This window comes from Mesoplodon mirus, assembly GCF_964341445.2.
Source record: "Mesoplodon mirus genome assembly, chromosome: 7".
NCBI lineage: Eukaryota > Metazoa > Chordata > Mammalia > Artiodactyla > Ziphiidae > Mesoplodon > Mesoplodon mirus.
Window position 1 is genome coordinate 58,676,297 of NC_138983.1, and position 20,559 is coordinate 58,696,855.

Sequence of the window (20,559 nt, forward strand, 5' to 3'; positions counted from 1 at the left end):
TTATGGCCCTGCCAAGCAGCTTGCAGGATCTTAGTTCCCAGACAGGCGATCAAAGCCGGGCCCTCAGCAGTGGAAGTGCAGAGTCCTAACCACTGCCAGGAAATTCCCAACCTAGGGCTGTTTAGTCTGCCCTTAGAGACCTCTCCTGCCCTGTCTGTGCAGGCTCAGCATTCTAGCATCTAGATGTTCCATATTCTCTAAGACCAAGCCAATGGCCAAGCCAATCTTCTCTGGGAAGTCTTTCCCTGACCCTTAAAGGAGAATTAGTCATCTTGCTTCCACAAAACGTGATATATCCCTTGATTGTAGCTCTTTCCTTGTATCCTGATTGCCTGCCTTCTCCACTAGAAGGTAAGGTTTTGTTTTTGTTTTTCTGGTAAAGCTATTTTTTTTTTTAATAAAAAAAGATTATTGGGACTCCCCTGGTGGCGCAATGGTTAAGAATCTGCCTGCCAATGCAAGGGACACGGCTTCGAGCTCTGGTCCGGGAAGATCCCACATGCCATGGAGCAACTAAGCCCGTGCGCCACAACTACTGAGCCTCTGCTCTAGAGCCCACGAGCCACAACTACTGAGTCCATGTACCATAACTACTGAAGCCCATGTGCCTAGAGCCTGTGCTCCACAACAAGAGAAGCCTCCGCAATGAGAAGCCTGCTCACTGCAACGAAGAGTAGCCCCCTCTCGCCACAACTAGAGAAAGCCCACGTGCAGCAACGAAGACCCAACACAGCCAAATAATTAATTAATTAAAGAAAAAAAAGATTATTTACTGCTGAACATAGCTCTTTCCAAAAGAGCCTCAGGCCAACTCAAGTTTCTAAAAAGAAAATCTTCCAGAATAGATGAAAAAATATATCAAAGAACAAACACGCCTTTCCTTCATTCTTCCTCTCCGTGTAACTCCCATAGTCATATTACTAAGACTTGAAAAACACAGATTATCACTTGAATGTATAAAACTCACATAAATGATAGAAGCAAATGAATTAGTAAAAAATGGCTTCATCTACAACAATGGAGCATAAACTAAAAGTAAAGCTTTTTGAAGGCAGAGGTTGTGTGTGTGTGAGTGTGTGTGGCTCTAGCACCTGAGTTGTATGCAAGGTAAACATCAATCATAAAGAATGAATGAATGAATGATTTAATGATGGAGTTTTAGTACTTTTCCATATTAAAAATTCAAGATCCCAACTGAGTTGAATTTGTGGGTGGACCTCAGGCTGGGGCTAAATATGATGTCTCTGTGCAGACTTAAGAATCGTTTGAGATGTTCTCCCCTCATAGGGTGTTTCTCCCTGGCCTTTCCTTTTTCAGCGTTCCTCTCTTTTCTTTAATTGCTATTTAAAGATCTGTATGCTGAGGAAGAGCTGGTGGAGGGGAATGTTTCCCTGAGGACATGGTGTCTAATAGCAGCCAAGGCTTTGTGGTTGATTAACTCACTGATTGAATCACTGACTTTCAGGCATCAAGGGAGGGAGCATGGGTATATGTAAGCAGAGTTTAAGAACTCTGTGTGCATGTATGGTGAGGGGTGGAGGGGGTGGAGTGGTGGGAGTGATGGTAAAATGAAAAGAGGATGGTCAGAGAAATCTAGAATTTTAAACTCTTCCTAAATACAATGTTTTGAATTTTCCTTTTTGTGATCTAGAGTCAGAGTAGGTTAGTAGAAAGAGCAGAAGTCAAGAGACTTGACTTTCTTCTGCCGCCACCTCATATCTAGGACAAATCACTGCTGCTCTATTGGTCTCATTTTTCTCATTTGTCAAGTGGGAATTGGGAATCTCTGCCCTGCCTGATTCCCTTGACTGTAGTGAGGATTGGTGAGATGTTGGATGAGAAAGCTCTGCAGAACAGAGGTAATGGTGCCCTGATCAGAGCAGGAGAAGAGTAAAATGACTCTGGTCACCCTTCCATCTTTTCTCACCAGAGACTTCTTGTCTCTGGAGCAATCAACTATTGTAGCCCAGTCCTCGATGCTCAGGTTCCTCTGACCTTTCTGTGCTTTCTAGCCTCTAAGATAGTCATTCTTCATTACAGTTTTCCCAGCAAGGCCCTCCATTGCCTCCGGCCTCCCTCTATCAGAGCCCTCACCAGGGTGTCTTGCCATTGCCTCTTTGGAAGTGGCTATTAAGAGTACAGGCTCTGGGGCTTCCCTGGTGGTCCAGTGGTAAAGAATCCGCCTTCCAATGGAGGGGACATGGATTCGATCCCTGGTTGGGGAACTAAGATCCTACATGCCGAGGGGCAACTAAGCCCGCATGCCACAATTACTGAGCTTGCAGGTCTCAACTAGAGAGCCTGCGTGCTGCAAAACTATAGAGCCCACGCACTCAAGCCCACGCGCCACAACTAAAGAGAAAACCCGCATGCCACAACTAGAGAGAAGCCCGCACACCATAACAAAGAGCCCGCATGTCGCAACGAAAGATCCCGCATGCCTCAACGAATATCCCGTGTGCCGCAACTAAGACCCGACACAGCCAAATAAATAAATAAATAGATAGATAAATAAATAAATAAATATTTTTAAAAAAAGAGTATAAGCTCTAAAGAGGGAACCTTCCTACACTGTTGGTGGAAATGTAAATTGGTGCAGCCACTATGAAAAACAGTATGGAGGTTTCTTAAAAAACTAAAAATAGAGTTGCCGTATGATCCAGCAATCTCACTCCTGGGAATATATCCAGATAAAACTATAATTCAAAAAATAATGCACCCCTATGTTCATAGCAGCAGTATGCACAATAGCCAAGACATGGAAACAACCTAAATGTCCACCAAAAGATGAATGGATAAAGATGTGGTACATATATACAATGGAATACTACTCAGCCATAAAAAATAATGAAATAACGCCATTTACAACAACATGGATGGACCTAGAGATTATCATACTAAGTGAGGTAAGTCAGAAAGAGAAAGACAAATACCATATGATATCACTTATATGTGGAATCTAAAATATGACACAAGTGAACTTATATACAAAACAGACTCACAGACATAGAGAATAGACTTGTGGTTGCCAAGGGGTGGTGGGTGTGGGAGAGGGATGGCTTGGAAGTTTGGGATTAGCAGATGCAAGCTATTATATGGATAAACAACAAGGTCCTACTGTATAGCACAGGGAACTATATTCAATATCCTGTGATAAACCATAATTGGAAAGAATGTGAAGAAGAATGTATATATAACTGAATCAATTAGCTCTAAAGTAAAATTAATGCAACATTGTAAATAAACTATACCTGTGTAAATTTAAAAAAAAAAGTATAGGCTCTAGAGTCAAGCTGCCTGGGTTTGAATCCTTACTTTTACAACTTACTGGCTGTGTGCTCTTGAGGAAGTTACTTAATCTCTCTGTGCCTTAGTTTCTTACCTGTACATGAGGAGAATAATAGTAACTACCTTGGGATTCCCTGGTGGTCCAGTGGTTAGGACTCGGCACTTTCACTACTGTGGCCCGGGTGTAATCCCTGGTTGGGGAGCTAAAATCCTGCAAGCCGCGTGGTGTGGCCAAAAAAAAAAAAAAAAAAGAAAAGAAAAGTAACTACCTCACTAAATTACTGTGAGAATTAAATGCAGCAGTATATGTGGAGAGCTTAGAATAGCACCTGGCATATGGTAAGCATTCAGAAATGTTCTGTATTGTTATAATAATTATTACTTATCCCTGATTGGAACTCCTGTAGGCCAGGGGCTATATCTATTTCCTCACTGTATCCCTAGCCCTGTTCCAGAGGATTGGAACAGCAGGCATTTGCTAAGAATTTCTGGAATGAGAGTTTATGTTTGAATACTGGATTTGCCATATACAATACTAACTTTACGACTGTGAATAAGAGACTTGTCTTCTCTAAACCCTAGTTTCCACATCTGTTAAATGACAATCATGGGACTTCCCTGGTGGTACAGTGGTTAAGAATCTGCCTGCCAATGCAGGGAACACAGGTTCGATCCCTGGTCTGGGAAGATCCCACATGCTGCAGAGCAACTAAGCCTGTGCACCACAACTACTGAGCCCATGTGCCACAACTACTGAGCCTGTGCGCCACAACTACTGAAGCCTGCACACCATGACTACTGAAGCCTGAGCGCCTAGGACCCGTGCTCCGCAGCAAAAGAAGCCACCGCAATGAGAAGCCTGTGCACCGCAACAAAGAGTAGCCCCCGCTCACCGCAACTAGAGAAAGCCCATGTGCTGCAACGAAGACCCAACTCAGCCAATAAATAAATAAATTTATTTAAAAAATGGCAATCATGATCCTTGTCATGCAGGGCTGATGTGAGTATTGAATATATATGAACTGCCAAGAATTGTGTAAATGTAGTTCCCCACCACACCTGCCAGCTGTGTGGCATGTGGGGCCCGGGCATCTGCTGATTCCTATAGTACCCCATAGTGGCCTGCTGAACCCAGGGTTGCTCCTGCGGTGATGTTTTCTGGATATTTTGGCCTAGGACGGAAGAAGGAAGCAGTACCTTGGGCTTTCCCTTAGGGTTTCCGGCCTTTTCTGTCTGCCTTCCCTACTTGTTCTTATTTGGATTTTAAGTTCCTAGAATAGCCAAAATATTTTTCTGCCTCTTAGTTTCCCAAAGTGTCTTAAGCAACCAGACCACTTTGGTTTTGGCTCCTTTAAGCTTGCTCTGTATGGTTCTTGTCATTCTTCATTGGCTGTTAGTATATTCTGCTTATTTTCCATTTCCTGACATGTTGTATTTTTTCCAAGACCAAAACAGCACTCAAATCATCTGAGGCAAACCCCTTTATCTTATTCACTCTAACTAGTGGGAAGCATACTGGCCTGTGAGGTAGAAGACCCAGGTTCCAGTGCTGGCTCTGACCCAGTCTAGCTGTGTGACATTGGGCAAGCCTCTTTCCCTTTCTGGGCCTCAGACAGCTCATCATTAAAGTGAAAGATTTGAACCACGTAAGTGATTTCTAAGGGTCCTTAAATTCTATGGTGTGAGTTTGGACAAGTCACTTTTCTTTTTTGGGGTGTCTTAGCTTCCTCATCTGTAAAACTAAGTGGGTTGGCCTGAATAATTTATAGTCAGTTCTAAGCCTCAGTCTTTTCCTTTTTCTCTGCCTTGTATTACTTTCTGGAGCATTTCTGTGACAGTTAACAGCTGTGGACAGGAAACCCTTGAACACTTCTAACTTGGCAAAGGTTGCTACGCCCTTTGAACCTCACCCCAGCCCATTTCCTGTGTTTACAGTGTTTGGGTTTTTTGCTTAGTGACGGGCCTGACAGTTCATACTCCAGTTCTGTCTCCATGGCCTGGTGCAGGGTAGACCAAAATGAGTGGTAATTTAGGAGTTGGGAGACAGGGTTTCAGTCTCCATTCAGCTGTGTGACCTTAGGCAAATGACCTTGCCTTTTAGGGTTCAATATCCTCATCTGTAAAACCAGAGAATTTAACTAGTGAGTCTTTCTGGCTCTGATATTATAGGATATGAATATTTGCCTCCCTTTTTATTCCCCCTGAAGGGCCCTTTGTTTAGCCTGTTTCTTCCACATACTCCAACCTGGAAGGGACCCAGGGGAGCTCCCTTCGCATTTCCTATGTGGGACAAAATAAGAGGAAGAAAGAAAGTCAAACAACTATCTCGGGCCCAAATTGGCAGCAAAGAGGAGTTGAGATGGGAGGCTGGTGTGACTGAATTGCCTAACAAATCAGCTATATGGTTGGTAACCAGGCAGATACCAATATGCATTTGTTATTATCAAGACTCTGGAGATAGATAGTATCCCAGTTCCAGCCCTACTTTCACCATTTATGTGACTTGAGTAAGTCATGTAGTATATCTGGGCCTCAGTGTCCTCATCTTATATTGGGGATAATAAAGTTACCAACTTCACAGAGTTGTAAAGAGACACCATATGTAGAAGTTGCTGCATAGTTCTTGTCATGTTCATCCTCCCTTTCTCCCTTAGGCAGTTAGAATGTCCTTAATTCTGTTCTTGTGGAGATAGCAGCGAGACAGTCAAGTCCCACTCCAGAGGAGCTAACAGACCACGTGGGGGACATAATTCAATTATGATTAGAAGAAACCTTATGAGGTGGTGCCTGGACCAGACTGGGTTCTGACCTCAGAAGGGGAGACTCATAGGGCCTGGAGTGGTTCAAGAAGGTTTCCTGGTGGAGATGGACTTTCCCTGGGCCTTGAAGGGCCAGCAAGTCTTAATTAAACATGAGGAGCTGAGGGGAGAGTAATTCTAGGTACCCATCTACACCCTTTGTCAAGCTGGCACTTTGTATAGGTCAGTTTCACATACATCTCCTCCTTCTCCCATCAGCTAGGTAGTTATTATTCAAGGGATATATTTTCAATTTTTTTTTTTTTTTTTTTTTCTTTTTTTTGCTGTATGCGGGCCTCTCACTGCTGTGGCCTCTCCCGTTGCGGAGCACAGGCTCCGGACGCGCAGGCCCAGCGGCCACGGCTCACGGGCCCAGCCGCTCCGCGGCATATGGGATCCTCCCAGACCGGGGCACGAACCCGTATCCCCTGCATCGGCAGGCGGACTCTCAACCACTGCGCCACCAGGGAGGCCCTATTTTCAAATTTTTAAGAGAAAAAAATTGTTTTTGAGTCAAGGGGAAGATATAACATTTATCCAGACCAAACTAGTTTTACTTCAATCAATGGGCTAGGTAGTTTTCTTGCATAATCTTAAATACTTAGAAAATTGTGTTATTATGCCACATTTTACAGATGAGGAAACAGTGCCTCCAAAAGGTTAAGCAACTGTTTCAGCTCAATGTTAACAAGTTACAATGACAAATCAAAGGAGTTCTTCATAATAATTGAGTACAGCCAAAGCCAGGTCAGGAGATATGTATAATTTAGCAGTTCTCAGTTGTGTTTATTCACCCAAGTTCTCAGTAATGTGTTTATCTTTCTGAGATGACTATCTTATTCCTTGCTTGCACCCTATACTTACCTCTTGCTCTTAGTAGTAATTCCCAATTTTCTAGATCCCCCGTGCTACCACTGACTTAAATTCTACCTCCTTACCTCAAACTTAGATCCCTTAATTCTTTTCCCAAATATTGATCAGGTACCTACCATATACCTAGAGATGGATGCAAATACTGATTCCTGCTTGTATCTTTTCCTGTAGCGTTTAGACAGGCAATTAGAACAAAAACAACTTGGTAGTAATCGAATGCTTACTGTGTGCCATGCTCTATTTGAAGTACTTTAGATGTATTAACTCATTTAATTTGCACAACTTTATGAGATAGGTACATATTATTTTCTATTTATTTTAAGATAACGAAATGAGGGGACTTCACTGGCAGTCCAGTGGTTAGGACTCTGCACTTCCAGGGGGCCCGGGTTTGATCCCTGGTTGGGGAACTAGGATCCCAGAAGCTGTGAGGCATGGCCAAAAATAAATAAATAAATAAATAAAATGAAATGGGGCATCAAGAGGTTGAGTAATTGGTCTAAGTGTGATAGAGGGAAGCACAGGGAATATGAGAGCACAGAAGAGGGGCTCCTAATCTAACCCTAGGAGTTTCTGTACAGAGAAGACTTCTTGGAGGAATTAGAAAAAGCCTGAGTAGAATCTTGAAACTTGAGTAGGAGTTAGTCAGGCATAGAATGGGGCAAGGATATTGCAGGCAGAGGCATTTTGCATTGCAGGCAGGCAAGGATATTGCAGGCATGTACCTTGTACATCAAGTACAAAGCCGCAAAGTGAATCTCATGTATTTATGGAATTGCACGTGGTTTAGTGCGGTGAGAGCGTGGGGTATGTGTGAGTGAGCGGCATGGGGTAAGACTAGAGAACTCGGAGGGGACTACCTCCTGAAAAGCCTTGTATGCTTTGTTAATTTATATTCATTATATGGGCCAGGGGTTTCCAATCTTGGGGATCTGAAACCCTGAAAAGGGTCCTTGAGGGGTGTCTCATGAATCCATATTATTTCCACTATCATTTTTCAGTTGGTGGATACTAAAAGTACAACCATTATTATATGGAGCTTTTTTGAATTACTCATTGAAAAAAAGTTAGGAATCACTGTTGTAGGAATTTGGGAGCCCTGCAAAGGATTTTGTTTTTAAATTAGAATTTTTATTGAGATAATTATAGATTTATCTGCAGTTTTAAGAAATAATATAGAGAGATCACTGGGAAACTTTGTGTAGTTTCCCCCACAGTAACATTTTGAAAAACTGTAGTATAATATCACAATCAGAATATTGACATTAACACAATCCACTGATCTTGTTCAGATTTCCTCACTCTTACATGTACTTATGTATGTATGTATGTGTGTGTGTGTGTGTGTGTGTACGTACCAAGTTCTGTTCCAACACCGTAAGGATCATTCATGTTATCTTTCTATTTTTTTTTTTCTTTTTCAGCCGGCCGAGTGGCTTGTGGGGTTCTTAGTTCCCCGACCAGGGATCAACCTGGGCCCTTGGCAGTGAAAGCACCAAGTCCTAACCACTGGGCCGCCAGGGAATTCCCTCATGTTGTCCTTCTGTAATCACACCCTTCCCTCCCATGCCCTTCTGTGTCCCTAACCCCTCTATCCTCCATTTCTAAAATTCTGTCCTTTAAAAAATGTTATATAAATAGAATTGTGGAGTTTATAACCTTTTTGAATTGGCTTTTTTTGCGCATCATAATTCCCTGGGACTTCACCCAGGGAAGGTTTACTTCATTCCTGTTTATTGCTGAGTAATATGTAAGTACTAGAGTGTAACCATTCACCTGTTGAAGGACATATAGACTGATTCCATTTTTTGGCTATTACACATAAAACTTCTATGAACATTTGTGTACAGGTTTTTATGGGAACCTGAAAAGGATTTTATTCAGGACCATGGTCTAGTCAGATTTGAATTTTAGAAAAATTATACTGACTGCTTTGGTAGAGGATGAGTTTAAGAGAGACTAGAGCAGAGACTGGGAGATCAGTGAGGAAGCTATTGTAGTAACCCAGGCAAGAGACACTGAGACCTGAACTCAGTTCTCTGTGAGCTGGAATGTGCTTTGCCAGAGAGGCCTTTCCTCAGAAATTGCATCAGGCTTGTGCAGATGAGGGAGCAGGGTCAGGGAGCCTGGGCTGTAAGGAGGCTCAGGCATACTTCATTCCTAATAGTCTGTTCTTCTTCAGGGGAATTGCTCTGCTACCATAGCTGAGAACTGCATCGGGTAAGGAAGGGCTGCGAACCTAGTTCTTAGAATGATCATCCTGACTGCCAGGTTTTTCAGTAGGTGTTCTTGGTTATCTTCTCTCAAGAAAATAAGAAGGGGGCCCAGTTAGCTTCCTTGTATTGTTTGAGTGGAGGCTTATATGGGGCAGAAAGATGGTGAGAAGTTCTCTCCTAGTCTTGGTCTCTTTTGGAGCCTAGGAATGTGTTCTCTAGTAAGCCAGCCAGCAGTGGGCCTGGGAGGCTTGAGGACGAACCTCTTGTTGCTATGGAAACTGTAATCCACATTGTTTTTACCCCATGCAGTGGTGTGCCTGGCTCCTCAGTGTTTATATCTTCAAGGCCTTTATCACTGTGCTCTTGGGGCTGCTGTGATAAGCACTGATTATTGGGAGCCAGCCCCACTTCTGAACCCAGAGGGTATAATCCTAGAGGGTCCACTAATAGGTTGGACATCTCCCCAGGGCACTGTGCAAAGTCCCTATCTGGGCTGGTCCTTGGATGGCCACCCCAGCACTGTTAGAAAACTCTTCCTAGCAGAAAGCTGTTTTGAGTTGTTCGTAATTATTTTTTTGGCCATCTCAGACCCTGACAAGTACTGGCCAGGACACAGGAATGTTTGGGTCAGGCGCCAGATCAGAGAATTTGGGGTGGCTTCTGAATGACAGTGTGTTGAATTTCTCTGGGATGGTCACACTTCTTGGCACAGATGCCTTTAGAATGTAAAGCATGTAAAGACCTGTGGTGTGTGGGACCCCAGAGCTGAGAAAGTGAATCTTCCAAACCTGTCCGCACGTTTCAGTTGTCACTAGAACCAGGTACTGTGTTGCCCAGCCCAGGGCCAGACACAAGGGATACTAGAAAAATCAGACTCCTCCTGCTGTAGTTGGGAACATCAGACTCACAGGTAAAGCAAAGAACAGAGAACTGACAAATGAACGACTGACATTTTTTTTTTTTTTTTTTTTGCGATACACCGGCCTCTCACTGTTGTGACCTCTCCCGTCGCGGAGCACAGCCTCCGGACACGCAGGCTCAGCGGCCATGGCTCACGGGCCTAGCCACTCCGCGGCATGTGGGACCCTCCCGGACCGGGGCACAAACCCGCGTCCCCTGCATCGGCAGGCGGACTCTCAACCACTGCGCCACCAGGGAAGCCCACGACTGACATTTTTATAGGGGTTTACCATTTTTAAAGAACTTTACTGATTTTTCAGATAAGAAAATTAATCCTTAGGAGTAGTCAGGGTATAAGAAAGTCAGATTCAAAGACCTACATCTACCACTTATGTAATTCAGTATATATTTTAATAATTGGGGGGTAGGACTGGAGGGGACCCTGGAGGCCAGAAAAGTGTGTCTTACTTCTCTTTGTACTGTCACTGCCTTTAGCTAGCTATTTCATCAAATAGCTGTTTCATAAATGAGTATTAAAATGCCAGTATGTGAACACTGAACTTGGGTCAGATACTTCTAATTCAGTCAGAAAGGTTATAGGTTTAAAAGTGCAGGCAAGGGCTTCCCTGGTGGCGCAGTCGTTGAGAGTCCGCCTGCCGATGCAGGGGACGCGGGTTCGTGCCCCGGTCCGGGAAGATTCCACATGCCGCGGAGAGGCTGGGCCCGTGAGCCATGGTCGCTGAGCCTGTGCTCCGCAACTGGAGAGGCCACAACAGTTAGAGGCCCACGTACCACGCAAAAAAAAAAAAAAAAAAAAAGTGCAGGCAAATAGGCTGTTAAGCAGATGGGTAAGAGTCCAAAGCCCTGCAGGAGACCCAGGAGTAGGCACCAGGAGTCAGAACAGCCAGAAGGCCCCTGCACCAGAAGCCCAAGTTATTGAGGGCATGGCCTACTTGGTGGGGACTAACTTTAAGGATTAGCCATCTTCTTCTGGAAGGAGGCTTCTTGTGAGATCAAAATTTGAAGAAAAGAATACTGAGAGGAGGAAGATGGTAGAAATGGGACACAAAGGGGCGACTGAGTGCCCCTCTAGTGTCTTTTTAACTTTGTTTCTAAGTCCTAGTGAAGAAGGGGCCTTTGGCTAGTGCTAGACACTGAAGAAGTTAAGGCAAAACTGGGAAGTTCTGTTTTACCCTGCTTGGGGAATGGCACAAGCTCAGTTAGGGCTTCTGTGTTTGCCCTTAATAGACAAAAAGAACCTAATGGAACCCATTCCCTGCCACCCCTGTTTGTTGGCCTTGGAGAGTAAGAATTAGTAGTTCTAAGAAGCCCTGTTGCACAGGCTCATCTGGATCTCCCAACCATAGTCTTGCCACAAGACATGGCATAAGAAGATGGTGAGGCTTCTCACCAGTCAGAATGGCCATCATTAAAAAGACTACAAATAACAAATGCTGAAGAGGGTGTGGAGAAAAGGGAACCCTCCTGCAGTGTTGTTGGGAATGTAAGTTGGTGCAGCCACTATGGAGAACAGTTTGGAGGGTCCTCAAAAAACTAAAAATAGAGCTACCATGTGATCCAGCAATCACACTCCTGGGCATATATCTAGAAAAAAACTATAATTCGAAAAGATATGTGCACCCCTATGTTCATAGCAGCACTATTCACAATAGCCAAGACATGGAAACAACCTAGATGTCCATTGACAGAGGAAAGGATAAAGAAGATGTGGTGTACATGTACAATGGAATACTACTCAGCCATAAAAAATGAAATAATGCCATTTGCAGCAACATGGATGGACCTAGAGGTTATCATACTAAGTGAAGTAAGTCAGAAAGAGTAAGACACATACCATATTATACCACTTATATGTGGAATATAAAATATGACACAAATGAACTTATCTATGAAACAGAAACAAACTCATATAGAGAACAGACTTGTATGTGCCAACGGGGAGGGAGGTGGGGGATGGATGGATTGGGAGTGTGGGGTTAGCAGATACAAACTATTATATCTAGAATGGATAAACAACAAGGTCCTACTGTAGAGCACAGGGAACTATATTCAGTATCCTATGATAAACCGTAATGGAAAAGAATATGAAAAAATATTACATATATGTAAAACTGAATTACTTTGCTGCACAGTAGAAATCAACACAACATTGTAAATCAATCATACTTCAATAAAATAAATTTTAAAAAAGTTAGTGAGGCCTCTAATCTGGTTCTAACACTATTTTGCCAGCCCACCTACAGCAAAACAACCCCATTTCATGGCCTCAGTTTCCTTCTCTGGTTGTAAAGTGAGCAGTGGCCCTTAATGCCCTCCAAAGCTCCTCTAACTCTGCCACTTAGAGTTCGAGTATGATGAGGGATCCCACTATCCATTACTCCCATTCTATGCCAGGAGCTTTTGCAAGATTGGCAAAAAGAACCCTTTGACTTTGGCCTATTTGTTTTTTTATTTATTTATTTAGGCTGCACCAGATCTTACTTAGTTGCAGCATGTGGGATCTTTAGCTGTGGCCTTCAGACTTCTTAGTTACAGCATACGAACTCTTAGTTGTGGCACGCACGCGGGATCTAGTTCCCTGACCAGGGATCGAACCCGGGCCCCCTGCATTGGGAGCGTGGAGTCTTACCACTGGACCACCAGGGAAGTTCTGACTTTGGCTCTTTTAATAAATCAAACCACGTGAGATGCTGTACTCCTTGCTTTTGGGTTGCTGTGCTTAGGTAGCCTTTCCTTCTACCCCCACTGCCTTCTACCTGTTGTTCAGACTGTGCTGTCTCCTGTTGCTCTGGTCTCTTGACCCTTTACCATATTCTACTTTGTGTCTTTGTAACTCATGTACTATGCTCATTCTAGTACTTTCTGTGAGCAAGGACTGTATTTGTTCATCTCTGAATTTGCTCCTTCATGCAACAGGTTCTTCTGGGCATTCATTTGTTTATTCAACAAATGTTTATTGAAGCCCAACTGTTGTGCTAAGGACTTTGCTAGGTGCTAGAGTTTGGCTAGAAGCTAGGATTCAGCCATGAAGAAGATAGCCGTGATTCCTGCTGCTATGGAGCTTACAGTTTAGTGGAGAAGACAGATATTAAGCAAAGTATCACACAAATAATTACAATTGTGAAAAGTGTTATAAATGAAAAATATAGGGTACTTTGGAGAAAATATAATTTGGGGCTAAACTAGTTTGGGAAAGAAGATGAATCAAAGAAGATTCTTTGGAGAAAAAGTATTTAAGCTGAGACTAGCAGTATGAGTCAGAGTTTGCAGGTTAAGAAAGAGAAGAGCCTTTCATATAAAAGGAATTCTAGGTGGTTTTCAACCTGGGCTTCACATTAGCATCATCACCAGGTATAAGAGAGTATATGAAGCAACAGAACTGGTGCTTCATACTGGTGCTTACTGGTGGGAGTATAAAGTGATACAACTGCTTTGGAAAACAGTTTGGCAGTTACTTAAAAAGTTAGGCATACCCCTGTCATATAACCCAGCAGTTCCACCCCTAGTGGATCTCAAGGAATAAAGAACTCATTTTCACTCAAGAAAAATGAAAACATGTGTACACACAGACTTATACACTAACGTTCATAACCTTTATTTGTAACAGCTAGAAATTGGTTAATGGATAAACAAATTGTATATCCATTCAGTGGAATACTACTCAGCAATAAATTGGAGCAAACTACTGATTCATGTGACAGCATGGTTGAATCTCAAATCATGCTGAACAAAAGCAGCCAGACACAAAAGAGTACAGAGCTATGATTATATTTATTTGAAGTTCTAGAAGAGGCAAAACTAATTTCTAATGATAGAAATCAGATCAGTGGTTGTGAGGGGACAGGGATGAAGGTTGGCACTGAAGAGCCAAGTGGGAGCATTTTGAGACCATGGAAGTGTTCTAGATCTTAATCAGGGTGGTGGTCATATGAATGTGTATGTTTGTCAAATACATTGAACTGTACACTTAGAATGGGGGCATTTTATTGTGTGCAACTGTACCCTAAAAATATCCATGCTCCATTTTTTTTTTTTTCGGTACGCGGGCCTCTCACTGTTGTGGCCTCTCCCGTTGCGGAGCACAGGCTCTGGATGCGCAGGCTCAGTGGCCATGGCTCACGGGCTCAGCCGCTTTGCGGCATGTGGGATCCTCCCGGACCGGGGCGCGAACCTGTGTCCCCTGCATCGGCAGGCGGACTCTCAACCACTGCGCCACCAGGGAAGCCCCATGCTTCATTTTAATAAACGTCGGAAAAAAAGGCAAAACTTATCTATGGTGATGTAAGTCAGAATAGTGGTTACCACTGTGGGGTCGTGGTAGTAGTGATTGGAGAGAGGCAAGGGGAGGGAGTCTTCCTGGAGTGTTAGGAATGTATTGTATCTGGATTTTGGTGAAAGTTACATGGATATATATATACACATATATATATATTAATTGATCCTTATGTTTATTTATGTACTTTACTGTATGTGTGTTATTTCTCAATTAAAGAAAAAACAAAAAAACCCCCCCAAAACCCAAACCCATACCTAGGTCTCACCCACAGAGATACTGGGGCCTGCGTGTCAGCAGTTTAAGAGCTCCTTAGGTGATTCTAATATGCTGCCAGAGCTGAGAACCGCTGTGCTGTGTGGAAAGGAGGGAAGAAACTTGGCACATCAAAGAAGGGTCACACGAAGCAGGAGTTGCTGGACATGAGACCAGAAAGGTGGCAGGTGGCAGATCGTTCTGGGCCTGGCAGGCCACAGTAGGGACTTTGAACTTTTAAAAAAAATAAATTTATTTATTTTATTTATTTATGTTTGGCTGCGTTGGGTCTTCGTTGCTGCACACGGGCTTTCTCTAGTTGCGGCAAGCAGGGGCTACTCTTCGTTGTGGTGTGCGGGCTTCTCATTGCGGTGGCTTCTCTTGTTGCAGAGCACGGTCTCTAGGCACGTGGGCTTCAGTAGTTGTGGCTCGCAGACTCTAGAGCTCAGGCTCAGTAGTTGTGGCGCACGGGCTTAGTTGCTCGGCGGCATGTGGGATCTTCCCATACCAGGGCTCGAACCCGTTCCCCTGTGTTGGCAGGCAGATTCTTAACCACCGTGTCACCAGGGAAGTCCTGAACTTTATCTTGAGAATAATGAGAAACTTTTGAAGGGTTTTAGGGAGGGAGAGGCCTTGGACAGATATGCAAGTGGTATGCACCAGCACTCCTGCTGATTGCTCATTAAGTATTTAGAATCTCTCTGCTGAGAGTGACATGCTGTGTGGAGAATGAGATCTGGAATAGTTAAAAGAGTCTTGAACTAGGACTGGTGATTGATTAAATGTGGGGAGTGAGGGAGAGTGAGATGTCAAGGTTTCTGACACAAACAACTGGTGAAGTAGGAAGTTTGGGGGAAAGGGAATGAGTTTAGATTTAGACATTATGAGTTGAGGTGCCTGTTACACATCCACATGGTGATGTTTAGTAGGTAGTTGGAGTCTGTGGGTTTCTGTAGGCCAAAAGTGAAACTTGAACCAGAAACATCATTTTGTTTTTTGGGAGTTGGTAATAGCTAATAATTTCTTTAAATGGTAGTTGAAGCTATGAGGAGAGGTAAGATTACTTAGGAGAGAGTGTAGTATGAGAACAGAGCCTAGGACTGAGCCCGAATTCTTTGAAAGTCCAACATTTAAAAGTCAGGTAGAGGGGCTTCCCTAGTGGCGCAGTGGTTAAGAATCTGCCTGCCAATGCAGGGGACACGGGTTCGAGCCCTGGTCTGGGAAGATCCCACATGCCATGGAGCAACTAAGCCCGTGAGCCACAACTACTGAGCCTGTGAGCCACAACTATGGAAGCCCGCACGCCTAGAGCCCGTGTTCTGCAACAAGAGAAGCCACCTCAATGAGAAGCCTGCGCACCACAATGAAGAGTAGCCCCCACTCACCGCAACTAGAGAAAGCCTGTGCACAGCAATGAAGACCCAACACAGCCAAAAATAAAAATAAATAAAATAAATAAATTTATTTAAAAAAAGTCAGGTAGAGAGGAGAAGTCTGCTCTGCACATTAGGGAAGACAAAGATTTATTCATTCATTCAACAAATCTGTATTGAATACCTACTATGTACCAGGCACTATATGAGTCCCTGGAGATACTGCAGTAAACAAAAAAAGTCCCTGCTTGTGAACCTTACATCTATTGGAGGGAGACAGACAATAAACAAATAAATGAACAAATATATCATGTGTGAGATGGTAGTAGGTGCTATGAAAAAATGAAAAAGACATAGCTCTGCCCTCAGATGCCCTCAGATAACTGCAGCTGTAAGCTGACTGTGGTAAGCCTACATGAGGTACAAAGTCAGAAATGCTGGAACTCAGAGGTATATCTCATTATGTTGCTTATTGGAACTTTATACATAGTTGATGCTATGGATTATCTTTTTTCCACTGATGACTTTCTTTAATTATATTTAATATAAGTTAAACAACTGTTAAAGAAGACGTGGTACATATATACAATGGAATATTACTCAGCTGTAACAAGGGACGAATTTGGGTCATTTGTAGAGACGTGGATGGACTTAGAGACTGTCATACATAGTGAAGTAAGTCAGAGAGAGAAAAACAAATATGGTATATTAATGCATGTATGTGGAATCTAGAAAAATGGTACAGATGATCTTATTTGCAAAATAGAAATAGAGACACACATGTAGAGAACAAATGTATGTAAACCAAGGGGGGAAAGGAGCCAGGGTGAGATGAATTGGGAGATTGGGATTGACACATATACACTATTGATACTATGTATAAAATAGGTAACTAATGAGAACCTACTGCATAGCTCAGAGAACTCTACTCAGTGCTCTGTGGTGACCTAAATGGGAAGGAAATCCAAAAAAGAGGGGATATATGTGTACGTATAGCAGATTCACTTTGCTGTACAGTGGAAACTAATACAACATTGTAAAGCAACTATATTTCAATAAAAATTAATTAAAAAAGAGAAAATGAAAAAAATAAAATAAACAGCTGTTACTGGAGTATTCAGATCTCAGGTTAGAGTGAGAATATAATTATCTCACATTTTAATCAACATATGTAATATTTTTAAAAGCAGGCTAATAAGAATTGAACAAAATCTCTACCAATCACACACATATTACAGGGTATGCTTTTTTTTAAGACTTTATTTTTTAGAGCAGTTTTATGATTACAGCAGAATTGAGAGGCAGGTACAGAGATTTCCCATATAGCTCCTGCCTCCACATGTGCATAGCCAGCCCCGTTATCAACATTTCTCACCAGAATGGTGCTTCTTTTTTTTAACCAAGGATGAACTTACATTGACACGTCGTAATCACCCAAAGCCCATGGTTTACCTTAGGGTTCACTCTTGGTGCTCTATGGGTTATTTTTTATGTATTCTCCCTCTGAGGAGAAGTGAGCATGGTCAGAAGTCTTTTGGGTCAGTGCTGCTTGGGTAGCTGAAACCGGTGCCAGCTTTGTCCAGAAGGAAAGCACTTCTCAGTTCCTGCCCCCAGCTGAGAAGAGCTGGGCCTCTTCTTGGATATGAGGACGTGATGTTCTAACAGGGGAAGGAACACCCCTCTGGTAGGCTGGATTTTACACAGCCCAGGAATCCTCTTTCCTCAAAGAGGACTCCTCTTTCCTCTGTGGCTAGGCCTGCTACGTGCTGTATTCCAAGGGGGACCTTTTCTTGCCAGTTCCAGGTCCCAAGCCAGTTCCCCTTCTCAGCCTTCACATTTTTGTCTAGAGGGTCCCCTGCCCTCCTCCCCAGCCCCATCCTCATTCTAGGTTCCAGGCTGTTTTATCTGTGGAACCTCATGGTCCTTGGTCAAATCTGAAAGTCTTCCTAGGGCTCATGCTCTCAGTCTTACAGTCTTTTGAGCCCTTTCTAAGGGTAAGGGTGGATTCTGATCCCATCACTGCAAAGCCTGCCAGTCCTGGCTGGGGGGTGGAGGGTGAAGGGGGAGAAATTATTTTCAGAGATGAGGCCCCTGTTGGTAAAATTCAGCCATTTCCATCCAGATTCCCCTCAGGTTCCAGCCAAGCGCTGAGGAACAGTCTGACCAGTGCCCTTCTCTCCTCCTTCTCTCTACCTTCTTCCTTGACTGCTGTTTCTCTCATTTCTTTCCCTCTGGGCTTGTGTCTCACATCAGATAATCCATTGTCCAGCTCAACTGTAGCGGCTCTGCACGGTAGTGCTGGGAGAGGAGAGGCATTAGGTGGATGGTGGATATTGGTGGTGGGAATTGGTGGGTTGCACTCAAGAATTCTGTTGCCTTTTGGGGAGGTGGTTTGTTATGAATCCATTCATTCATGCATTCATTCATTCAGCCAGCACTTACTGATTTCATACTTGACAAGGTGGATATTAGTGATGGTGCCATACTGCGCCCTGGGGGATAGAGTGAGTCAAATTTAGTCCTTGCCCTTTTCTGGATGTGGCATGCAAACAACTCAGAGCATGAGAATTAATATAACAGAGTTATGTACAAAGTGCTTTGGAGCATAAAACAGTAAATGATTAGCTCTGCCTTGAGAAAGGAGAGGAGATTTGGACATGAGGGAAAAACCTTTGTGGTTTTGTCTGCCAGTGGTTAACGAAGTGTGGTCTGCAGACCACTGGAGGCCACCAGGATCTTTGTGGGGATCCAGAAGGTCAAAGCCATTTAATAATAATATTAAGATGCTATTTGCTTTTTCCATCGTGTGTACATTTGCACTGTTGGTGCAGAAGAAATTAGTAGGTAAAACTGCTGGCACCTTAACAGGAGTCAAAAGAGTGGCACAAAATTGTGCCAGTAATCATTGCATTCCACACCTCCATGCCCTCTCAGTTTTTTTAAGCTTTTAGTAGAGAAGTAAAAATTTATTAATTTTATTAAATTGTATCCCATGAATACATGTCTCTTTAGTATTCTGTGTGATAAAACAGGAAGTATGCATAAAGCACTTTTGCTGCATGTAGAAGCCTGATGTTTATCTCAAGGAAATGCATTTGTGTGATTGAGTTGCAAGCTGAACTACCTCCTTTACTTGGGGAACACTAGTTTTACTTGAAAGAATAACTGACAAATTGCAGTTACTCAGACTTATGCTTTTGGCAGACATCTTCTTGAAAATGAATGAAGTGAGTCTGCTACTTTAAGGAAAACAACTGATAGTATTTGTTGCCAGTGATAAAATTCCAGCTTTTAATTGAAAATAAGAGTTTGGGAAAACTTGTATCTGCCACTGTGAGCTTGACAGCTTCTCCAGATTTACAGCTTTTCTGATGAAATCAGTGGTGATATTAATAATTGTGATTATTTTGATATTGTATAAATGAACTGTGTCAAATTTGGAAGCTCTGCATAACTCATCGAATCACTAGTTTCCAAATGATTAGTGTATCATGTTTCAAAATCACCCATGGGTAGGGACTTACCTGGTGGTCCAGTGCTTAAGACTCCATGCTTCCACTGCAGGGGGTGTGGGTTCAATCCCTTGACAGGGAACTAAGATCCGATCCCGCATGCTGTGCGGCCAAAAAAAAAAAAAATCACCTATGGATAAAAGATCCATTCAAAGTGCAAGATAGACCAATGGATTTTATTGTAATAGAGTACAAAAAGTTCATCTGTATAGTTTCAGATTTCACTTTGTAACTAACCTTTAATAAACTTACTACTTGTTGAGTTTTGGTGAAGTATCAGAGAAGAATGACCACAATTATCTGAAAGGTTATTAAAATACTCCTGCATTTTCCAACTGCATATCTATGTTTTGATCTTCAATCAAAACAACACCTTGAATGTGGAAACAGATATAATAAGGCTGTAACAGCTGTTTTCTATCAAGTCAGACATTAAAAAGATTTACAAAAATGTGTAACAATACCACTCTCCTCATGAATTTTTTTGCAGAAAACAATTATTTTTCATAAAAACATGTTTATATTAATGTATATGAGATTTTATTGTTTTAAAATGAATTAATTACTAAATATTAGAATTTATGTTGTAATTTGTAATATAGTAAATATCAAAACAGTTTCGGGATTTTCAACTTTTTTTTGTTTTGCGGTACGCGGGCCTCTCACTGTTGTAGCCTCTCCCTTTGCAGAGCACAGGCTCCGGATGCGCAGGCCCAGCGGCCATGGCTCACGGGCCCAGCCGCTCCGTGGCATGTGGGATCTTCCCGGACCGGGGCACGAACCTGTGTCCCCTGTATCGGCAGGCGGACTCTCAACCACTGCGCCACCAGGGAAGCCCAAGGGATTTTCAATTTTTAAGTGTAAAAAGGAGTCCTGAGACCAAAAAAATTAAAACTTGGTCCTATGCTATTCTCTCTACCTAAAATTCTCTTTTCTGCCTATAGAAATCCCATACATAATTGTAGAGCTGATATTTAGTTATTCATTCAAAAAACATTTACTGAGCATCTACCAAGAACCTGGTCTTTTCTTGCTGCTGGGTACATAGTC

General features: G+C 42.8%; 1 protein-coding gene across 3 annotated transcripts in view; it reads left to right on the forward strand.

Annotated features, from left to right (window-relative positions):
- Positions 1–20,559, forward strand: part of STIM1 (stromal interaction molecule 1) — a 193,041-nt gene that overhangs the window by 86,404 nt on the left and 86,078 nt on the right. The gene's annotated exons all lie outside the window — the stretch shown is intronic.